The 13,022-nt window shown below is 44.2% G+C and overlaps 1 non-coding gene across 1 annotated transcript; it reads left to right on the plus strand.

Annotated features, from left to right (window-relative positions):
• Positions 1-288: 288 nt before the first annotated feature.
• Positions 289-362, plus strand: TRNAV-CAC. Its single transcript has one exon. It is a non-coding gene; the product is annotated as a tRNA-Val (tRNA).
• Positions 363-13,022: the final 12,660 nt, after the last annotated feature.

Raw genomic sequence — 13,022 nt, forward strand, 5'->3', positions numbered from 1 at the left:
GTCGCGAGAGCGTATGCCATAAGCGATCTAGTATACTTGCTCTTAGTTACTTTGCTCCACGAGATGTACAGTACGTTAGGGAGAGTAATTAACCACCGGGAAAGTTGTCAAATACACAAACTCCATCTCGCTACGTCTTAGAAAAAACAGGTGAAAGGAAAACCAGCCATATGCCACGGCATATCTTGTGGTTATAGCACGACTGCACGGCACATATTCACGCTGGGTATTCTACAGAAAAAAGGGCGACAAAGATCATATAGTTTCTCGTAGAAATTCAGACATAGCGTCTGGGTGGTGTAGTTGGTTATCACGTTAGTCTCACACACTAAAGGTCCCCAGTTCGAACCTGGGCTCAGACATTAGTACTTCATTTTTTCAATTTGCACCTATAAATGCTCTTTCAGAAAATCTATCTATTTTAATTTGCACCTACAAATGCTCTTTCAGAAAATCTATCTATTTTAACTTCTACTCGTAGCAAACTTTGCTTCACTTTTTGAACAAAACTGTGGTAATACTAATATTCTGTGTTTGTTCTGAAACATTTGTTAAGAGTAGTGATGGAGATGCGCATTGGACAAAGAAGTTGTTAATTAAATGCAACAACTCATGGTAGATAACCGTTTCATGAATAAAATATAACAAATTAGTTTGGTTATTCAGCTAGCCAGTGGGACCCCTTCAGGATATGAACAGTAAAACCATGTTTTGGTGGTGACCTTAGTTTGGAAGTATTGTCAATATAACCTGTTCTTCTTGCACAATTAAAGAAATGGTGGTTGTTTTTGCAATGATGCGCTATATGATAGAATCTTTTGGTACACGTCCAGTGGAATATTTTATTAGAATTAATCCGAGGCACTTCGTCGATCTACCGAGGACCAAGCAATCACACAAGCACGACACCGAGATTTGTTAACGAGGTTCACCGATATGGCTACATCCCCGGAGCCTGACTACGGGCGCTCCTCCCCGTGACACCGTCACAATACCGCACCTCGGCCGCCCGGGCGTCGGCACACGCCGTCGGCTCCCCCGCGCACCCGTGCTATTATGTTGGCATAGGTTACATCGTGTGTCTACCCCCGCTATATATGAGAGGCCTAGGATACAAGTGTCTTACCAGGACACGACTTCATATCCTGTCTAAACACAATACTACTCAAAGTCCAACTGGAACATACCTTGTACAATAATATTCGACACAACTCTAACAAACTTCACCTTGGCGAATATTCTCCACCACCTTGAGTTCATCTATGCGTCAAACTTCCATGTACATTGGACTTGAGATACGCCATGAGCACCACTGCTACTTCCAGACTCCATGTGACTCCACCTGCAACTGTAGTCCCTTCTCGTCTTCTTCACAGTCAACCCTCGAGCAAAATTTAGTGCCTTATTACTCTAATTTGTGCTTCCAACTTCCGGAGTATCCGTTCAACGCCATCACACACTGATCACTGACCTGCGTGAAAATGAACAACTCACATATTGGACGCCACATATAAGAGTTACCTGAACTCAACATCCTTGCTCTTTCTTGACCGTACGTATAATGCTCGAAGGAGACTCGAGTGCGTCGTGGCAAGATCATGCATACACAGGGTGTCGAGCAATGCACAAAGATGTGCGGGACGAACACGACACATGGTGGAGCACGGTTCCAGTCGGATATTTTCGGCTGGGTCGGACTGGACAGTCTGACGGATCGACGGAGATGTCGGTCAAAGCAGAAGACGGCGGTGATTTCAGCGACGACGACATAGGAGCGTGATGCTGATGGTGACCGACTTCTGGGCGTAAACTCAACACCCTTGTAAGTCGTGTTACTTCTCCTCCCGCAACCGATGTGGGACTAAACCCAACATATTTGATGAATTCTTGAGTTGATGTGGGACTTACAGAATCAGCTAGAGTACCTGCTTGTACAACCTTGCAACATGCATCAGGAAAACCACAAAGGTGTACAAACTTCAGCTTTCCCTCGGTTGTGTCCAGGGAAGTGAAAGTAGGAAACGTCGTCAACTTCAGTTGATTCCAGTACCTGAACTAGAGGGGCACAACCATATTGGGCAGCTCTGAAGGTTCAGCAAGTGTAGCCTGAGCTTCAGATATTCTTGGCTTGTTCCATGAAGTGTCACAATGTGCTCTGACATGTCAGCAGGGTGATTCCTGCGAGACTAAAGAAACTTTGGATTGGCTCATGGGATAGAAGAAGGTGGAGATGAACATAGGCTTCACACATTTCCATTGGCATGCAGATTGTAAAGTACGCGCGCCGTTCGGAAATATTTGTCATAGGAATGGATGTTTCTAGACGTATTTTAGTTCTAGATACATCCATTTTTATACATCCGTGCGATAAGTAATCCCGGACGGGGGGAGTAGGTACTCTATATATGTTGTAATCTTGACCAATGCGGGACAACTAAACATCTTCAGTTAAGCAATGTCCAGAAGCAAGTAATAACACATGAATTCATCAGTTGGAGCACACTAGAACAGAGTTCACCGGCTCCCACACGGTCATGCGGGTACCCGGTTCAGCCCATAGCGGCGATGAGAAGCGCCGTGGCCACGTTCCGTCTCCCATTCCCGTCCATAGCACCTCCGCGCTCCGCCCTCCCACCTAGACACATGAACACATCGCGCCCCCTTGTGCCCGTAGCCCCGTACTGTAGCAGCAAGTCGTCCTCGACTGTGCGTCTGTGCCGATGGAACGTCGTCCGTCGTGCCGTAGCAGTCGTCTCCCCCGGCTTCTGCGGCTGTACTGTTTGCGGCAAATGCCATAAGGGAAGGGGACGAGCAATTCGACGAACAGGTTGCGTGCAGCAGAGTAGAAGGCACTGAGACCAGAATCATAGTGAAGCGAGGATGAAGAGGAGAGGAAGGTGGAGGATAGAAGGCTACCTCGCGTCGACAGCGAGGCGCTCGCGGAGGGACGGAGGAGGCGCTATGCTTCTGCTGGGAGGAAGAAGAAGCATGGTCGTCTGCGCGTGGTAGAAGCAGAGTGATTTATTTTTCTTTTGAGATACGTCGATCTGCATGGGGAGCAGTGTAAAATCTGATCTGGTGTCGATGGGCCTCCGGGAACAAGCCTTCGGCCCTCAGACCGCTGGGCCAGACGACAAACTTATAACTTCACTCCGACATCAATTCTCTCAACCGATGCTCAAAAACAAAATCTATTCTCTCAGCCTAAAAAAATAAAAAATAAAAATCGACATCTATTGTCACAAAATATAAAGTTCACTTGGACACCCAATCTCTCTCTCAGAAAAAACAAGAGCACTCAAGAACAAAAAGACTCATTGCTGAAATTTTCCATTTACCAAGTTTATTTATGCCCCAAAGTCATCGTGTTCCCTATCCTTTGACAGCCTCCAACACTTTGGCGGCCTCCAACATGAGAGTCCACTTATCCGTGTACCCGTCCTTCTGAGGGTTCTGATCATTCTCCCTGGTTGTATAAGGTTTCTCATGCATGAGATGACTCTCCAGTATGGTGCGGCAATGGTGTAGGGCTTGAATGGCATATCCAACCGGAATCGAGGCCACGACATATGGAGTTTACACGGGAGAATGTGATGGCAGGACCGATGATTTCTGCTAGATTCGTGATCGGTTAAAGTTGTAGGGATTGAATCCTCATGGAGAAGAGTAGCCATGCCTTGATTTCTAGGATGAACTCGAGGACCTAATCAAGGGAGGTGAGGTGGTTAGGACTATTTAGGGTTCACTCGTGTAGCGTTGTTTTATACTCCCTCCGTTCTAAAATTCTTGTCTTAGATTTATCTAGATATGAATGTATCTAGTCATGTTATATTATTTAGATACATCCATTTCTAGGCAAATCTAAGACGACAAGAATTTTGGGACTGAGGGAATATGACTTATGCATTGAATAAGAATGTCTATGCTTGTGAAGATATGCATGTGAAAATGTTGTTTATGAAGTCCAATTGCAGGGTTTTTTTCCACTGTTCTAACCTTTATAGGTAAACATGAGCACAAAATAAATTCATTCTAAAAGTATTTTCGGATCTGACCTTTTTTAAAAACGCCAGAGTCCGTGGCGTTGCAGCTACACGTAGAAACACCAGTCTACCGTGACATTTCTAATCTACATTCAAACACCAGTCTAACTCGCATTGCAGCCCAGGCCAAAACGCCAGTGTCATTTCTATCCAGGCAAGAAACGCCATGAACCACGGCGTTTCCACCCTGTCATTGGCGTGTTCTGGGCTGATGATGATGCTGGCCTTGTTCTGTGACGTGGCAGGGTTCACATGCATGCTGATGCTGGCCTTGTCCTACGGGTCAACTAGTATAGCATGCATGCATGCAGCATCAAGCTAGGGGTGTTCGTCCTTCGATTATTCTTCTAGGACCTGCTTCCCGTGCTTTCTTCTCATCAAAGGCTGGTCTTTGTGGGTGTATCTTCTCACAAGGGAACCATTGGTTTTTTTTAATACTTACTGTCTGTGGCACTGTAGCGGTAAAAAAAAGCGAAGAGGGGTCTCGCTGTGCTTGTTTCTTCGAGCGCGGCGACCGATGTTGTCTATCTATCCCTGTTCTTTCGTCATGTGGATTGAAAGGCGTTTGCTTCCTGATAGCAACGTCATGATCCATGGAGTTTTTTGTGTGGGATGCAACGCGAATTAGACTGACGATTGTATGTGGACCAGAAAGTCACGGTAGACTGACGTTTCTACGTGAAGCAACAACGTCACGGGCTCTGGCGTTTCTAAAAGGGTCAGATCATGAAATACTTTCAAACAGAGTTTATTTTGTGCTATAGTTTTAGACTAAGATCAGAACAGTGAAAAAACTCAATTGCAGGGCTGGCTATCGTAAATAAATAAAATGCCAACCCTGAACAAGAAATTGAGAGTCCGTTCTGCATTGAAAACCACTTTGAATGATTAATTATCATAGATAGTTCAGGGCACGAAACCATGAAGAGCATTAGAAATGGCTCTATTTAGGGAGCAACCTGTGACGGGAGGTATTGGATATTTGGATGTGGTTAAAAAAACCTCCCATAGTTTGAGTATCAGCGATGATTTCTTAGAGGTGGCATGCAAAATCGCTACAAGTGTCTCAAAAGCTTTCTTTTATAGTAGTGTCTTATGTGGGCTACAACCACCTAGTAGACCCAGATGGATAAGAACCCTTATTTTTCTAGGAAATACACTTTAGTTCCTGGTTGTATATGCATCCTATATAAAGTTTTTTTAATAATTAATTAAAAAGTTAAAATAGTTTTAAAGTATTTTTAGATTAAACTTAACTTTGTTTTGCATTAGTATATAAATTTTCATGAAAAAAGCCAACATTGACTTTTGGGCAAAAAAGACAAAATTTATTTGCTATTATAGGTCACTATTCACACTATTTTGATCAAAAAATTGTCTTTTGTGAAAAGAAATCAAAGTTTAATTTTGTTTTTGTAGAATTTTTCTTATAAGTACAATAAAAGGTCAAGTTTATTTCAAAAATATTTTCAGATTTTTTTGACTTTTTGTGAATTGCTATTTCTTTTGGTTATAGGGTGTATATACACATAGGTTCCAAAAGTTTCCCTCCTTATTTTTGTCCTCTTTTGCTCCTCCCCTTTCCATTCGGTCATGACATTTTGTCAAGTAACGAACAAAAGCAATATACCAGGCAATGATTAACTTTTACTATTAAACTCTCATTTCTCGTCATATTTATATCACTAGAATTTTCTACAAGTTACAACTAAGGCAGGATACTATACTCCACAAAATATCTATAAGGAATTTTCTTAGGCGCATATGTTGCAAGATCAAAGTTGAAGGATGCTAAATAGAACTAAACATGCATAATCTGTTCATTGTAGACCTAAGTCGCACATACTATTGCTTACACAAATGTGACTTGTGATCTTTTATGCCTTTTGTATATTTATATGTATATAATTTGATAAGACGTTCAATCTAAAATATGAAAATTCATAAAAAGTCTCACTCAAAAATCAGTAAATGTAGTTCTAATGTTATTAGTGTTGGGGAACGTCGCATGGAAAAAAAAAATTCTATCTACGACAGGGGATTTCCGATCTACGTACCCTTGTAGATCGCACAGCAGAAGCGTTAATAAACGTGGTTGATGCAGTGGAATGTCCTCACGTCCCTCGATCAGCCCCGCGAACCGTCCCACGATCTGCTCCGATCTAGTGCCGAACGGACGGCACCTCCGCGTTCAGCACACGTACAGCTCGTCGATGATCTCAGCCTTCTTGATCCAGCAAGAGAGACGGAGAGGCAGATGAGTTCTCCGGCAGCGTGACAGCGCTCCGGAGGTTGGTGGTGATCTAATCTCAGCAGGGCTCTGCCCGAGCTCCGCAGAAACGCGATCTAGAGGAAAAACCGTGGAGGTATGTGGTCGGGCTGCCGTGGCAAAGTTGTCTCAAATCAGCCCTAAAACCTCCGTATATATAGGTGGAAGGGGAGGGGCCATGCCTTGGGGCTCAAGGAGCCCCAAGGGGTTCGGCCAAAGGGGGGGGAGGAGGAGTCCTCCTTCCAATCCTAGTCCAACTAGGATTGGAAGGTGGAGTCCTTCCCTTCCTTCCCACTTCCCCTTTTTTTTCTATTCTCTTTGATTTCTTTTATTCCTGCGCAGGGGCCTCTTTGGGCTTGCCCACCAGCCCACTAAGGGCTGGTGCGGCACCCCTAAGGCCTATGGGCTTCCCCGGGGTGGGCTTCCCCCCCCCCTCCGGTGAACATCCGGAACCCATTCGTCATTCCCGGTACATTCCCGGTAACTCCGAAAACCTTCCGGTAATCAAATGAGGTCATCCTATATATTAATCTTCGTCTCCGGACCATTCCGAAACCCTCGTGACTTCTGTGATCTCATCTGGGACTCCGAACAACATTCGGTAACCAACCATATAACTCAAATACGCATAAAACAACGTCGAACCTTAAGTGTGGAGATCCTGCGGGTTCGAGAACTATGTAGACATGACCCGAGGAACTCCTCGGTCAATATCCAATAGCGGGACCTGGATGCCCATATTGGATCCTACATATTCTACGAAGATCTTATCGTTTGAACCTCAGTGTGAAGGATTCATATAATCCCGTATGTCATTTCCTTTGTCCTTCGGTATGTTACTTGCCCGAGGTTCGATCGTCAGTATCCGCATACCTATTTCAATCTCGTTTACCAGCAAGTCTCTTTACTTGTTCCGTAATACAAGATCCCGCAACTTACACTAAGTCACATTGCTTGCAAGTCTTGTGTGTGATGTTGTATTACCGAGTGGGCCCTGGGATACCTCTCCGTCAAACGGGGTGACAAATCCCAGTCTTGATCCATACTAACTCAACGGACACCTTCGGAGATACCTGTAGAGCATGTTTATAGTTACCCAGTTACGTTGTGACGTTTGATACACACAAAGCATTCCTCCGGTGTCAGTGAGTTATATGATCTCATGGTCATAGGAATAAATACTTGACACGCAGAAAACAGTAGAAACAAAATGACACGATTAACATGCTACGTCTATTAGTTTGGGTCTAGTCCATCACATGATTCTCCTAATGATGCGGTCCCGTTATCAAGTGACGACACTTGCCTATGGTCAGGAAACCTTGACCATCTTTGATCAACGAGCTAGTCAACTAGAGGCTTACTAGGGACAGTGTTTTGTCTATGTATCCACACAAGTATTGTGTTTCCAATCAGTACAATTATAGCATGGATAATAAACGATTATCATGAACAAAGAAATATAATAATAACCAATTTATTATTGCCTCTAGGGCATATTTCCAATAGTCTCCCACTTGCACTAGAGTCAATAATCTAGTTCATATCACCATGTGATTCTAACGAATCTAACACCCATATAGTTTTGGGGTCTCATCACGTCTTGCTCGTGAGAGAGGTTTTAGTCAACGGTTCTGAAACTTTCAGATCCGTGTGTTCTTTACAAATCTTTATCTCATCTTATAGATGCTACTACTACGTGCTATTCGGAAATACTCCAAATATCTACTCTACTATACGAATCCGTTTCACTACTCATAGTTATTCGAATTAGTGTCAAAGCTTGCATCGATGTAACCCTTTATGACGAACTCTTTAACCACCTCCATAATCGAGAAAAATTCCTTAGTCCATTAGTTACTAAGGATAAATTTTGACCGCTGCTAGTGATTCAATCATGGATCACTCTGTACCTCTCAACAGACTTTGAGGCAAGACACACATCAGGTGCGGTACTCAGCATGGCATATTTCAGACTCTATGGCCAAGGCATAGACGACGACCTTCGTCTATTCTCTTTATTCTGCCGGGGTTGGGTTTTGAGTCTTACTCAAATTCACACCTTACAACACAACCAAGAACTCCTTCTTTGCTGATCTATTTTGAACTCCTTCAAAAACTTGTCAAGGCATGCATCTTGTTGAAACTTCCATTAAGCATTTCGATCTATCTCCATAGATTTTGATGCTCAACGTTCAAGTAGCGCAATCCAGGTATTCCTTTGAAAAACTCCTTTCAAACAACCTTTTATGTTTTACAGAAATTCTACATTACTTCTAATCCACAATATGTCAACCACATATACTTATCAGAAATTTTGTAGTGCTCCCACTCACTTCTTTGGAAATACAAGTTTCTCATAAACCTTGTACAAACGCAAAATCTTTGATCATCTCATCAAAGTGTATATTCCAAATCCGAGATGCTTGCACCAGTCCATTGAAGGATCGCTGGAGCTTGCATACTTGTTAGTATCCTTAGGATCGACAAAACATTCTGATTGTATCAAATACAATCTTTCCTCAAGGAAACCGTTGAGGAAACAATGTTTTGACTTCCTATGTGCAATATTTCACAAATAATGCAACAACTACTAACATAATTCCAACAGACTTTTAGCATCGCTACAAGTGAGAAAGTCACATCATAGTCAACTCTTTGATCTTGTCGAAAACATCTTTGCGACAAGTCGAGCTTTTCTTAATAGTGACTTATCACTATCATCGTCTGTATTCCTTTTAAAGATCCATCCTTACTTAATAGTCTTACGACCATCAAGCAGTTCTTCCAAAGTGTACACTTTGTTTTCATACATGGATCCTCTCTCGGATTTCATGGCCTCCAGCCATTTGTCGGAATCCGGGCCCACCATTACTTCTTCATAACTCGTAGGTTCATTTTTGTTCAACAACATGACCTCCAAGACAGGGTTACCGTACCACTCTGTAGTAGTATGCCACCTTGTCGACCTACGAGGTTTGTAGTAACTTGATCCAATGCTTAATGATCACCATCATCAGCTTCCACTTCAATTAGTGTAGGCGCCACAGGAACTACTTCCTGCGCCCCGCTACACACTGGTTGAAGTGATGGTTCAATAACCTCATCAAGTTCCACCACTCTCCCACTCAACTCTTTCGAGAGAAACCTTTCCTCGAGAAAGGATCTGTTTCTAGAAACAAACACTTTGCTTCCGGATCTGAGATAGGAGATGTATCCAACTGTTTTGGATATCCTATGGAGATGCTTTTATCCGCTTTGGGTTCGAGCTTATCAGACTGAATTTTTTTCACATAAGCATCGCAGCCCCAAACTTTCAAGAAACGACAGCTTAGATTTCTCTAAACCTCAGTCTATATTGTGTCATCTCAACGGAAATATATGGTGCCCTATTTAAAGTGAATGTGGTTGTCTCTAATGCATAACCCATAAACGATAGTGGTAATTCGATAAGAGATATCATAGTATGCACCATATCAAATAGGGCATGGCTATGACGTTCACACACATCATCACACTATGGTGTTCCAGGTGGCATGAACTGCGAACCAATTTCCACATTGTCTTAACTGCGTACCAAAACTCGTAACTCAGATATTCATCTCTATGATCATATCGTAGACAGTTTATCCTCTTGTCACGACGATCTTCACTCTGAAATTGTCTTGAACTTTTCAATAATTCAGACTTGTGATTCATCAAGTAAATACTCCTCTATCTACTCAAATCGTCAGTGAAGTAAGAACATAACGATATCCACTGCGTGCCTTAGCACTCATTGGCCTGCACACATCAAAAATGCATTACTCCAACAAGTTACTCTACTTGTTTCATGTGGCATGTTTTGCATGTCTCAAGTGATTCAAAATCAAGCGAGTCCAAACGATCCATCTATATGGAGTTTCTTCATGCATTTATACCAACAGGTATGGTTTGCATGTCTCAAACGTTTCAAAAATGAGTGAGTACACAGATCCATCAGCATGGAGCTTCTTCATGCATTTTACACCAACATGACTCAAGTGGCAGTGCCACAACTAAGTGGTACTATCATTATTACTTTGTATCTTTTGGCACTAATATTATGAACATGTGTAACACTAGGATCGAGATTCAATAAACCATTGAGGGTAATTATTCAAGCAAATAGAATATTTATTATTCTTTTTAAATGAATAATCGTATTGCAAAAAACACTATCCAATCATGTTTATGCTCAACGCAAACACCAAATAACAATTATTTGGGTTTTACCACCAATCCCGATGATAGAGGGAGCGTGCGACGTTTGATCATATCAACCTTGGAAACACTTCCAACACGTATCGTCACCTCGCCTTGTAATGCCCCAAGTGTAGGTCTTTCCTTTTTTGTAACCTTCCATGTGGGGCCACCTTGTCAGAGATCTTGATGATATCATTTCGTGCCTTGAATTCATGTGTGTTCCCTAGTGCTTACTTCCCTTGCATGCATGAATTACATATGATCCCTTGCCATACTTATGTTTGCATGCCATGATCATGTTGCATTTGAGTCTAATGGGAGTAGTGTTGGGGTGTGTGAGTGCATGTGATCTTGCTAGCATTAAATGGTGGTGTTGCACTACCTTGTGATGCATGTGATGATGGTGTGTGTGATGCAAGAGGGTGTGCTAGCCTTTGTAAGCTCTTGCCTTTTAACTCCTTTTCCCTCCTATTTTTATTCTTGTCAAAATTCCTTCTTCCCAAAGATGATTCTAAAATGTCTAGTGGTTTGATAAAATGTGCTTGTGAGGGGGTGCAATTTTTCTGATTTGATTCCTTGACTTTAGTGGTGCAAATAAATTCAAAACAGTAGCTTAATTACGGTTTGGCATTTATTTCAAACTTCTCCATTTATTGCTTGTCTATTTTTCCCTATTGGGCCATTATTTCTTAGGTCTAGCAGGATTTTCCTTTTATTTTTTTTAAAACCCAGTAGTTATTGTGGGCAATATAATTTCTTTTCCCTTCCCTGGGTGCAATTGTTTTTCAATCAATCTTGTTGGTTAAGCCTCCTGTGTGTTATTTTCTTTCCTGGCCCATCATGCCTTCTCCCGTGCGGCCCAGTAGGACTTCCCCCCTGGCGACAGAGCCCACTGGCGAGCGTTCCTTCTTCCTCCCGACGTCACCCCTGTACGACGTGCGCTCCACCTCTCGATCACTCTCTCTTTGATCCAGCGGCTCGAGCTCGCCTCCCGAGACGTCAAAGAGGAGCCCGGGACCCCCTCCCTATGCCCTAGGGTTCCCACTCCGTTTCCCCCCAGCGCCGCCAGAGTCCTCCTGCCCTCGTTCGTCCCTGGTAAGTATCAGAGAGGAAGCAGAGAGAGAGAGAGTGCAGCGCCTCCTTCGTCAACCGCCGATCTGTCGTCTCCGGCACCGGCCGCCATGTCCGGGGGCTCGGGGCGGCTCCCCGCGTCCCATTCCCGGCGCTAGGACCCCGAGGAGCCCCCCCCCCCCCCCCCCCCCCCCGTCGAGCTCGTCCCCGTCAACGGGGCGAACCGGGCGAACTGCGTCAGCTCCTCTTCTTCGCCTCCGGCGTTCCTCCATCCCGTCCGGCGCCCCCTCTTCTATCCAAGATGAGGGCCGCCGCCCAGTGCTTCCTCCTCCTCGGTCCGGTCCAGATCCGCGGCGGGGTCGTCGTTCTTCTCTGCCGCCGTTCGACAGGAGTTGTGTTTGTGTGTACGTGCAGAGTTCGAGGTTTAGTGTGTTGCTGTTAGTTGTAGGGGTTGTAGCAGGGGCTTCCTCCCCCCCTCGTCGGTAGCGCGTGACCAGAGGGACCCCCCTCGTTGCCGGCAGCGCCGCTTAGCATCGCCGACAAGCGCGTAGCTGACAGTTCTCTGTCGCTGTGTGCTCGCTGTAGACAGGAGTCGGCGTCAGTAGCTTTACCTGTTATGGGAATTCCCCTCTATCAGCTTCCTATTCGTAGCCCAGTGGTCAACCTCCTGCGTGCCTGATGAGAGGTCCAGGGTTCGAACCCCCCTCTCGGCATAATTTTAGTTTCTTTTGCTATTCGGTGGCCAGCAAGGGAAGTTATTTTGTTTCCTGTTGCGTTCCTGTCGCCAGTAGCGCAGCTGGTGCAGTGGCTTGTTGGTGACTGGTAAACCAGTAGGTACAGGGATCGAATCCCAGGAACCCTGGCATGGGTTTTGTTATTTTTCTTTGCTGCCTATTTATTTTATTTGTTTGTTTTTGTACTTTCCCTCCCTTGTGTTGGGCAGCAAGATGGTCTTATCATCTTATTCCTTGCTAGTGTAGTTGGGAACAGGGCCCTATGTGTGTGTGTTGTGCACCTACAAGAGAGTAGAGGTGGTATTGCTAGCTTGGTAAGCCTTGGTGGGTTACCTCTAGTGGTGAGGAAAAAACACTTGGTGGGAGTGGTTCTTGTGATGTGTTTTAATTGTGTGTGTTGTACCTTAAGGAGAAGACGCACTAGCTACTCTTGTGGAGCCCATCTTTGGGAGTTTTAGGTGGTATAAGTTGAACTTGTAGTTTTTATTTGTTTGCATAGATTTAGTGGGGTGTGGGATCTTCCACTCCACCACATGTTTTGGTGTGATGTGAAGATCTAGGTGTCTATCCACGCTAGCGGTGAAGGTGTGGAAGTGGTGGTGGTTGCATATAGAGGTTGACATGATACTAGGAAGATCCTAGTGATGCTTGTGAGAGTGTGCACCATCACATGCCCATATG

The sequence above is a fragment of the Hordeum vulgare genome, chromosome 5H (genome assembly GCF_904849725.1).
Source record: "Hordeum vulgare subsp. vulgare chromosome 5H, MorexV3_pseudomolecules_assembly, whole genome shotgun sequence".
Lineage (NCBI taxonomy): Eukaryota > Viridiplantae > Streptophyta > Magnoliopsida > Poales > Poaceae > Hordeum > Hordeum vulgare.